This window comes from Palaemon carinicauda, chromosome 3 (assembly GCF_036898095.1).
Source record: "Palaemon carinicauda isolate YSFRI2023 chromosome 3, ASM3689809v2, whole genome shotgun sequence".
NCBI classification, from domain to species: Eukaryota; Metazoa; Arthropoda; class Malacostraca; order Decapoda; family Palaemonidae; genus Palaemon; species Palaemon carinicauda.
The window spans coordinates 74,583,373-74,594,847 of record NC_090727.1 but is presented as its reverse complement, the minus strand read 5'-3'; positions in this window follow the sequence as shown (position 1 = coordinate 74,594,847).

The window sequence follows — 11,475 nt, the reverse complement described above, 5'->3', positions numbered from 1 at the left end:
TTGAAGGTTATGTTTTCGCCCTTGTTTGTGTGTTTGTTTATGAACAGCTTTCTGTCCTGAATTGTAATCGTAGAGTAATGAAACTTGCAGGGACTAACTCTTATGTAAAGAGATGGAAATGAGTAAATTTTGGAAGGTCAAAGTCAAAAGTTAAGGTCACGGTCAAGCAAAATGTCCAAATCACGTAATTAGCCATAAGTTTGGACATCGTTGTCACAGAGACTTAAAACTTGGTTCATATTTTAGTGCATAAAAATCCACGACAATTAATACATTTCAAGGTTAAAAGTCAAGGTCAATATCGAGCAAAATGTCGAGAGATAAGCTGCCGCGTCGGAGGTCTGCGCTCTACCGAGTGCTCCTTTAGTTTTCAACTGGTTTCGGCGCATACCTACCTTTTTTTTAGATCGTTATTATCAGACATTAAGATCAGTTAAAATGAATTACATTTTCAATTTTCTAGTTGGAATTATAGTGTTCATGACTACTCATTTGTTGCTATAAAACACCAGAAGAAATAGAAATTGTTCTATTACTAGCTCAGATGATATGGAATGGATGTTGAAATGTTATAATCTAAAACGTAGAAGTTGACTAATGTGGAGAGAGAGAGAGAGAGAGAGAGAGAGAGAGAGAGAGAGAGAGAGAGAGAGAGAGAGAGAGAGAGAGATAAATCACATATGTGATTTGCAGGTCCTATGATTTTTGAGAAATTGGTAGTGTAAGAGAGAGAGAGAGAGAGAGAGAGAGAGAGAGAGAGAGAGAGAGAGAGAGAGAGAGAGAGAGAGAGAGAGTAATCACATATATGAATTGTAACTCCTATAATTTCCATAGAGGAATTTCTAATGTAAGGCAGCTTGGAATAGCACCAATCTACAAAGGTTATGTAAATTTTAGTATGTCACAAATTGAAAGATAAATACATGGATTTAACATGGAAAATAATGAACGTAATGTTTATGGTATATAAACTATGTCATAAACTATAAAATAACATGCTTCATGAAGCAATTTTATTAGCTCATTTTGATATGTAACTTTTCACTTAAAGGATAGTTTCAAAACTCTTAATAAAGAAGTATGTATTTTTTTTTTTTTTTTGCTTTTTAGCATAATTTTTTTTTTACTTCTACATGGCATTATAAATACGGCTGATTTTACATTCGATTAATGTACATTTTTCTTTTTTTATATACTTTTACTATACATTAATTTACATTGTTGTTATACTTTTATATAACAATATAAATACGGCTAATTTTTATTTAACGAATGCAAATTTTTACTTTTGTTTGCATACTTTGGGTATACATTGACTTACATTGTTGTTATACTTTCATATCACAATATAAATACGGCTAAATTTTTATTTAGTAAATGTATTTTTTTTTTATCATACTTTTAGTTTACATTAATTTACATTGTTGCTATGCTTTTATATCACAATATAAATATGGCTAATTTTTTAATTACTGAGTGCACATTTTCTTTTTCCATACTTCTAGTATACATTAATTATCTCCGCCAAGGAAGTTGGAAAGAGGCTGTGTTTTACCCCCTGGTTGTGTGTGTATGTGTGCGTGTTTGTGAACAGCTTCCTGGCTACAATTTTAGTCGTAGAGTAATTAGACTGGCAGGGATTTTAAACTGTTATGTGAAGAGCTATAAATTATTAGACTTTAGAAGGTCAAGGTCACGGTCGAGCAAAATGTCGAGAAATAAGTTGCCGCAGCAGAGGTCTGCGCTCGACTGAGTGCCACCTCAAGGTTACAATGTTATTAGATTTTTATACCAAAATATAAATACGGCTAAATTTAAAAATTCTTACTTCTAGTATATATTAATTACGTCTGTCATGAAGGATGGAAATAGGCGATGTTTTTGCCCCTTTTTGTTTGTTTGTTTGTGCATGTGTGTGTGTTTGTTTGTTTGTTTGAGAACAGCTTCCTTGCCACAATTTTAAGCGTAGAATAATGAAACTGTTATGTAAAATGGTTATTTACAGTTATTAAACTTCTACATCAAAATATGAATACGACTTTTATTTATTTATTTATTTATTAAACGAATGTACAGTTTATTGCTTCAAATCATGGAAAAACAAATCTTAATGTTATAAATATCCCTCCTTTCATCCTCTTCGTACAAATCTTTATTGTTATAAAAACTCCCTCCTTTCATCCTCTTCGTACAAATCTTTATTGTTATAAAAACTCCCTCCTTTCATCCTCTTCGTACACATCTTTATTGTTATAAAAACTCCCTCCTTTCATCCTCTTCGTACAAATCTTTATTGTTATAAAAACTCCCTCCTTTCATCCTCTTCGTACAAATCCTTATTGTTATAAAAAAAACTCCCTCCTTTCATCCTCTTCGTACAAATCTTTATTGTTATAAAAACTCCCTCCTTTCATCCTCTTCGTACAAATCCTTATTGTTATAAAAAAACTCCCTCCTTTCATCCTCTTCGTACAAATCTTTATTGTTATAAAAACTCCCTCCTTTCATCCTCTTCGTACAAATCTTTATTGTTATAAAAGAACTCCCTCCTTTCATCCTCTTCGTACAATTCTTTATTGTTATAAAAAAACTATTCTCCTTTCATCCTCTTCGTACAAATCTTTATTGTTATAAAAAACTCCCTCCTTTCATCCTCTTCGTACAAATCTTTATTGTTATAAAAAAAACTCCCTCCTTTCATCCTCTTCGTACAAATCTTTATTGTTATAAAAGAACTCCCTCCTTTCATCCTCTTCTTACAAATCCTTATTGTTATAAAAAAAACTTCCTCCTTTCATCCTCTTCGTACAAATCTTTATTGTTATAAAAAAAAACTCCCTCCTTTCATCCTCTTCGTACAAATCTTTTTTGTTATAAAAAAAAACTCCCTCCTTTCATCCTCTTCGTACAAATCTTTATTGTTATAAAAAAAAACTCCCTCCTTCCATCCTCTTCGTACAAATCTTTATTGTTATAAAAAAACTCCCTCCTTTCATCCTCTTCGTACAAATCCTTATTGTTATAAAAAAACTCCCTCCTTTCATCCTCTTCGTACAAATCCTTATTGTTATAAAAAAACTCCCTCCTTTCATCCTCTTCGTACAAATCTTTATTGTTATAAAAACTCCCTCCTTTCATCCTCTTCGTACAATTCTTTATTGTTATAAAAAAAAACTCCCTCCTTTCATCCTCTTCGTACAAATCTTTATTGTTATAGAAAAAACTCTCCCCTTTCATCCTCTTCGTACAAATCTTTATTGTTATAGAAAAAACTCCTTCCTTTCATCCTCTTCGTACAAATCTTTATTGTTATAAAAAAAACTCTCTCCTTTCATCCTCTTCGTACAAATCTTTATTGTTATAAAAAAAACTCCCTCCTTTCATCCTCTTCGTACAAATCTTTATTGTTATAAAAAAACTATTCTCCTTTCATCCTCTTCGTACAAATCTTTATTGTTATAAAAAACTCCCTCCTTTCATCCTCTTCGTACAAATCTTTATTGTTATAAAAAAAACTCCCTCCTTTCATCCTCTTCGTACAAATCTTTATTGTTATAAAAGAACTCCCTCCTTTCATCCTCTTCTTACAAATCCTTATTGTTATAAAAAAACTTCCTCCTTTCATCCTCTTCGTACAAATCTTTATTGTTATAAAAAAAAACTCCCTCCTTTCATCCTCTTCGTACAAATCTTTTTTGTTATAAAAAAAAACTCCCTCCTTTCATCCTCTTCGTACAAATCTTTATTGTTATAAAAAAAACTCCCTCCTTCCATCCTCTTCGTACAAATCTTTATTGTTATAAAAAAAACTCCCTCCTTTCATCCTCTTCGTACAAATCTTTATTGTTATAAAAACTCCCTCCTTTCATCCTCTTCGTACAAATCTTTATTGTTATAAAAAAACTCCCTCCTTTCATCCTCTTCGTACAAATCTTTATTGTTATAAAAAAAACTCCCTCCTTTCATCCTCTTCGTACAAATCTTTATTGTTATAAAAAAACTCCTTCCTTTCATCCTCTTCGTACAAATCTTTATTGTTATAAAAAAAACTCTCTCCTTTCATCCTCTTCGTACAAATTTTTATTGTTATAAAAAAACTCCTTCCTTTCATCCTCTTCGTACAAATCTTTATTGTTATAAAAAAAACTCTCTCCTTTCATCCTCTTCGCACAAATCTTTATTGTTATAAAAAAAACTCCCTCCTTTCATCCTCTTCGTACAAATCTTTATTGTTATAAAAAAACTATTCTCCTCTCATCCTCTTCGTACAAATCTTTATTGTTATAAAAAACTCCCTCCTTTCATCCTCTTCGTACAAATCTTTATTGTTATAAAAAAACTCCCTCCTTTCATCCTCTTCGTACAAATCTTTATTGTTATAAAAGAACTCCCTCCTTTCATCCTCTTCTTACAAATCCTTATTGTTATAAAAAAACTTCCTCCTTTCATCCTCTTCGTACAAATCTTTATTGTTATAAAAAAAAACTCCCTCCTTTCATCCTCTTCGTACAAATCTTTATTGTTATAAAAAAACTCCCTCCTTTCATCCTCTTCGTACAAATCTCTATGGTTATAAATAAAACTCCCTCCTTTCATCCTCTTCGTACGAATCTCTATTGTTATAAAAAAAACTCCCTCCTTCCATCCTCTTCGTACAAATCTTTATTGTTATAAAAAAAACTCCCTCCTTTCATCCTCTTCGTACGAATCTCTATTGTTATAAAAAAAACTCCCTCCTTTCATCCTCTTCGTACAAATCTTTATTATTATAAAAAAAACTCCCTCCTTTCATCCTCTCCGTACAAATCTTTATTGTTATAAAAAAAACTCCCTCCTTTCATCCTCTTCGTACAAATCTCTATTGTTATAAAAAAACTCCCTCCTTTCATCCTCTTCGTACAAATCTCTATTGTTATAAAAAAAAACTCCCTCCTTTCATCCTCTTCGTACAAATCTTTATTGTTATAAAAAAACTCCCTCCTTTCATCCTCTCCGTACAAATCTTTATTGTTATAAAAAAAAACTCCCTCCTTTCATCCTCTTCGTACAAATCTCTATTGTTATAAAAAAAACTCCCTCCTTTCATCCTCTTCGTACAAATCTCTATTGTTATAAAAAAAAACTCCCTCCTTTCATCCTCTTCGTACGAATCTCTATTGTTATAAAAAAAACTCCCTCCTTCCATCCTCTTCGTACAAATCTTTATTGTTATAAAAAAAACTCCCTCCTTTCATCCTCTTCGTACGAATCTCTATTGTTATAAAAAAAACTCCCTCCTTTCATCCTCTTCGTACAAATCTTTATTGTTATAAAAAAAACTCCCTCCTTTCATCCTCTCCGTACAAATCTTTATTGTTATAAAAAAAACTCCCTCCTTTCATCCTCTTCGTACAAATCTCTATTGTTATAAAAAAAACTCCCTCCTTTCATCCTCTTCGTACAAATCTCTATTGTTATAAAAAAAAACTCCCTCCTTTCATCCTCTTCGTACAAATCTCTATTGTTATAAAAAAAACTCCCTCCTTTCATCCTCTTCGTACAAATCTCTATTGTTATAAAAAAAAAACTCCCTCCTTTCATCCTCTTCGTACAAATCTCTATTGTTATAAAAAAAAACTCCCTCCTTTCATCCTCTTCGTACAAATCTCTATTGTTATAAAAAAAAAACTCCCTCCTTTCATCCTCTTCGTACAAATCTCTATTGCCTTTCATCCTCTTCGTACAAATCTCTATTGTTATAAAAAAAACTCCCTCCTTTCATCCTCTTCGTACAAATCTCTATTGTTATAAAAAAAACTCCCTCCTTTCATCCTCTTCGTACAAATCTCTATTGTTATAAAAAAAACTCCCTCCTTTCATCCTCTTCGTACAAATCTCTATTGTTATAAAAAAAAACTCCCTCCTTTCATCCTCTTCGTACAAATCTCTATTGCCTTTCATCCTCTTCGTACAAATCTCTATTGTTATAAAAAAAAAACTCCCTCCTTTCATCCTCTTCGTACAAATCTCTATTGTTATAAAAAAAACTCCCTCCTTTCATCCTCTTCGTACAAATCTCTATTGCCTTTCATCCTCTTCGTACAAATCTCTATTGTTATAAAAAAAACTCCCTCCTTTCATCCTCTTCGTACAAATCTCTATTGTTATAAAAAAAACTCCCTCCTTTCATCCTCTTCGTACAAATCTCTATTGTTATAAAAAAAACTCCCTCCTTTCATCCTCTTCGTACAAATCTCTATTATTATAAAAAAAAAACTCCCTCCTTTCATCCTCTTCGTACAAATCTCTATTGTTATAAAAAAAAAAACTCCCTCCTTTCATCCTCTTCGTACAAATCTCTATTGTTATAAAAAAAACTCCCTCCTTTCATCCTCTTCGTACAAATCTCTATTGCCTTTCATCCTCTTCGTACAAATCTCTATTGTTATAAAAAAAAACTCCCTCCTTTCATCCTCTTCGTACAAATCTCTATTGTTATAAAAAAAACTCCCTCCTTTCATCCTCTTCGTACAAATCTCTATTGTTATAAAAAAAACTCCCTCCTTTCATCCTCTTCGTACAAATCTCTATTGTTATAAAAAAAAACTCCCTCCTTTCATCCTCTTCGTACAAATCTTTATTGTTATAAAAAAAACTCCCTCCTTTCATCCTCTTCGTACGAATCTCTATTGTTATAAAAAAAACTCCCTCCTTTCATCCTCTTCGTACAAATCTTTATTGTTATAAAAAAACTCCCTCCTTTCATCCTCTCCGTACAAATCTTTATTGTTATAAAAAAAACTCCCTCCTTTCATCCTCTTCGTACAAATCTCTATTGTTATAAAAAAAAAACTCCCTCCTTTCATCCTCTTCGTACAAATCTCTATTGTTATAAAAAAAAACTCCCTCCTTTCATCCTCTTCGTACAAATCTCTATTGTTATAAAAAAAACTCCCTCCTTTCATCCTCTTCGTACAAATCTCTATTGTTATAAAAAAAAAACTCCCTCTTTTCATCCTCTTCGTACAAATCTCTATTGCCTTTCATCCTCTTCGTACAAATCTCTATTGTTATAAAAAAAAAACTCCCTCCTTTCATCCTCTTCGTACAAATCTCTATTGTTATAAAAAAAAACTCCCTCCTTTCATCCTCTTCGTACAAATCTCTATTGTTATAAAAAAAACTCCCTCCTTTCATCCTCTTCGTACAAATCTTTATTGTTATAAAAAAAACTCCCTCCTTTCATCCTCTCCGTACAAATCTTTGTTATAAAAAAACTCCCTCCTTTCATCCTCTTCGTACAAATCTCTATTGTTATAAAAAAACTCCCTCCTTTCATCCTCTTCGTACAAATCTCTATTGTTATAAAAAAAAACTCCCTCCTTTCATCCTCTTCGTACAAATCTTTATTGTTATAAAAAAACTCCCTCCTTTCATCCTCTCCGTACAAATCTTTATTGTTATAAAAAAAACTCCCTCCTTTCATCCTCTTCGTACAAATCTCTATTGTTATAAAAAAAACTCCCTCCTTTCATCCTCTTCGTACAAATCTCTATTGTTATAAAAAAAAACTCCCTCCTTTCATCCTCTTCGTACGAATCTCTATTGTTATAAAAAAAACTCCCTCCTTCCATCCTCTTCGTACAAATCTTTATTGTTATAAAAAAAACTCCCTCCTTTCATCCTCTCCGTACGAATCTCTATTGTTATAAAAAAAACTCCCTCCTTTCATCCTCTTCGTACAAATCTTTATTGTTATAAAAAAACCTCCCTCCTTTCATCCTCTCCGTACAAATCTTTATTGTTATAAAAAAACTCCCTCCTTTCATCCTCTTCGTACAAATCTCTATTGTTATAAAAAAAACTCCCTCCTTTCATCCTCTTCGTACAAATCTCTATTGTTATAAAAAAAAACTCCCTCCTTTCATCCTCTTCGTACAAATCTCTATTGTTATAAAAAAAACTCCCTCCTTTCATCCTCTTCGTACAAATCTCTATTGTTATAAAAAAAACTCCCTCCTTTCATCCTCTTCGTACAAATCTCTATTGTTATAAAAAAAAAACTCCCTCCTTTCATCCTCTTCGTACGAATCTCTATTGTTATAAAAAAAACTCCCTCCTTCCATCCTCTTCGTACAAATCTTTATTGTTATAAAAAAAACTCCCTCCTTTCATCCTCTTCGTACGAATCTCTATTGTTATAAAAAAAACTCCCTCCTTTCATCCTCTTCGTACAAATCTTTATTGTTATAAAAAAACTCCCTCCTTTCATCCTCTCAGTACAAATCTTTATTGTTATAAAAAAAACTCCCTCCTTTCATCCTCTTCGTACAAATCTCTATTGTTATAAAAAAAAACTCCCTCCTTTCATCCTCTTCGTACAAATCTCTATTGTTATAAAAAAAAACTCCCTCCTTTCATCCTCTTCGTACAAATCTCTATTGTTATAAAAAAAACTCCCTCCTTTCATCCTCTTCGTACAAATCTCTATTGTTATAAAAAAAAACTCCCTCCTTTCATCCTCTTCGTACAAATCTCTATTGCCTTTCATCCTCTTCGTACAAATCTCTATTGTTATAAAAAAAAAACTCCCTCCTTTCATCCTCTTCGTACAAATCTCTATTGTTATAAAAAAAAACTCCCTCCTTTCATCCTCTTCGTACAAATCTCTATTGCCTTTCATCCTCTTCGTACAAATCTCTATTGTTATAAAAAAAAAACTCCCTCCTTTCATCCTCTTCTTACAAATCCTTATTGTTATAAAAAAAACTCCCTCCTTTCATCCTCTTCGTACAAATCTCTATTGTTATAAAAAAAAACTCCCTCCTTTCATCCTCTTCGTACAAATCTCTATTGTTATAAAAAAAAACTCCCTCCTTTCATCCTCTTCGTACAAATCTTTATTGTTATAAAAAAAACTCCCTCCTTTCATCCTCTCCGTACAAATCTTTATTGTTATAAAAAAAACTCCCTCCTTTCATCCTCTTCGTACAAATCTCTATTGTTATAAAAAAACTCCCTCCTTTCATCCTCTTCGTACAAATCTCTATTGTTATAAAAAAAAACTCCCTCCTTTCATCCTCTTCGTACAAATCTTTATTGTTATAAAAAAACTCCCTCCTTTCATCCTCTCCGTACAAATCTTTATTGTTATAAAAAAAACTCCCTCCTTTCATCCTCTTCGTACAAATCTCTATTGTTATAAAAAAAAACTCCCTCCTTTCATCCTCTTCGTACAAATCTCTATTGTTATAAAAAAAAACTCCCTCCTTTCATCCTCTTCGTACGAATCTCTATTGTTATAAAAAAAAACTCCCTCCTTTCATCCTCTTCGTACGAATCTCTATTGTTATAAAAAAAAACTCCCTCCTTTCATCCTCTTCGTACGAATCTCTATTGTTATAAAAAAAACTCCCTCCTTCCATCCTCTTCGTACAAATCTTTATTGTTATAAAAAAAACTCCCTCCTTTCATCCTCTTCGTACGAATCTCTATTGTTATAAAAAAAACTCCCTCCTTTCATCCTCTTCGTACAAATCTCTATTGTTATAAAAAAAAACTCCCTCCTTTCATCCTCTTCGTACGAATCTCTATTGTTATAAAAAAAAACTCCCTCCTTTCATCCTCTTCGTACGAATCTCTATTGTTATAAAAAAAACTCCCTCCTTCCATCCTCTTCGTACAAATCTTTATTGTTATAAAAAAAACTCCCTCCTTTCATCCTCTTCGTATGAATCTCTATTGTTATAAAAAAAACTCCCTCCTTTCATCCTCTTCGTACAAATCTTTATTGTTATAAAAAAAAACTCCCTCCTTTCATCCTCTCCGTACAAATCTTTATTGTTATAAAAAAAACTCCCTCCTTTCATCCTCTTCGTACAAATCTCTATTGTTATAAAAAAAAACTCCCTCCTTTCATCCTCTTCGTACAAATCTCTATTGTTATAAAAAAAAACTCCCTCCTTTCATCCTCTTCGTACAAATCTCTATTGTTATAAAAAAAAACTCCCTCCTTTCATCCTCTTCGTACAAATCTCTATTGTTATAAAAAAAAAACTCCCTCCTTTCATCCTCTTCGTACAAATCTCTATTGCCTTTCATCCTCTTCGTACAAATCTCTATTGTTATAAAAAAAAAAACTCCCTCCTTTCATCCTCTTCGTACAAATCTCTATTGCCTTTCATCCTCTTCGTACAAATCTCTATTGTTATAAAAAAAAAAACTCCCTCCTTTCATCCTCTTCGTACAAATCTCTATTGCCTTTCATCCTCTTCGTACAAATCTCTATTGTTATAAAAAAAAAAACTCCCTCCTTTCATCCTCTTCGTACAAATCTCTATTGCCTTTCATCCTCTTCGTACAAATCTCTATTGTTATAAAAAAAAAACTCCCTCCTTTCATCCTCTTCGTACAAATCTCTATTGCCTTTCATCCTCTTCGTACAAATCTCTATTGTTATAAAAAAAAAAACTCCCTCCTTTCATCCTCTTCGTACAAATCTCTATTGCCTTTCATCCTCTTCGTACAAATCTCTATTGCCTTTCATCCTCTTCGTACAAATCTCTATTGTTATAAAAAAAAACTCCCTCCTTTCATCCTCTTCGTACAAATCTCTATTGCCTTTCATCCTCTTCGTACAAATCTCTATTGTTATAAAAAAAAAACTCCCTCCTTTCATCCTCTTCGTACAAATCTCTATTGTTATAAAAAAAACTCCCTCCTTTCATCCTCTTCGTACAAATCTCTATTGCCTTTCATCCTCTTCGTACAAATCTCTATTGTTATTAAAAAAAAACTCCCTCCTTTCATCCTCTTCGTACAAATCTCTATTGTTATAAAAAAAACTCCCTCCTTTCATCCTCTTCGTACAAATCTCTATTGCCTTTCATCCTCTTCGTACAAATCTCTATTGTTATAAAAAAAAACTCCCTCCTTTCATCCTCTTCGTACAAATCTCTATTGCCTTTCATCCTCTTCGTACAAATCTCTATTGTTATAAAAAAAAAAACTCCCTCCTTTCATCCTCTTCGTACAAATCTCTATTGTTATAAAAAAAACTCCCTCCTTTCATCCTCTTCGTACAAATCTCTATTGCCTTTCATCCTCTTCGTACAAATCTCTATTGTTATTAAAAAAAAACTCCCTCCTTTCATCCTCTTCGTACAAATCTCTATTGTTATAAAAAAAAAAAACTCCCTCCTTTCATCCTCTTCGTACAAATCTCTATTGTTATAAAAAAAAAACTCCCTCCTTTCATCCTCTTCGTACAAATCTCTATTGCCTTTCATCCTCTTCGTACAAATCTCTATTGTTATAAAAAAAAAAACTCCCTCCTTTCATCCTCTTCGTACAAATCTCTATTGTTATAAAAAAAACTCCCTCCTTTCATCCTCTTCGTACAAATCTCTATTGCCTTTCATCCTCTTCGTACAAATCTCTATTGTTATTAAAAAAAAAAACTCCCTCCTTTCATCCTCTTCGTACAAATCTCTATTG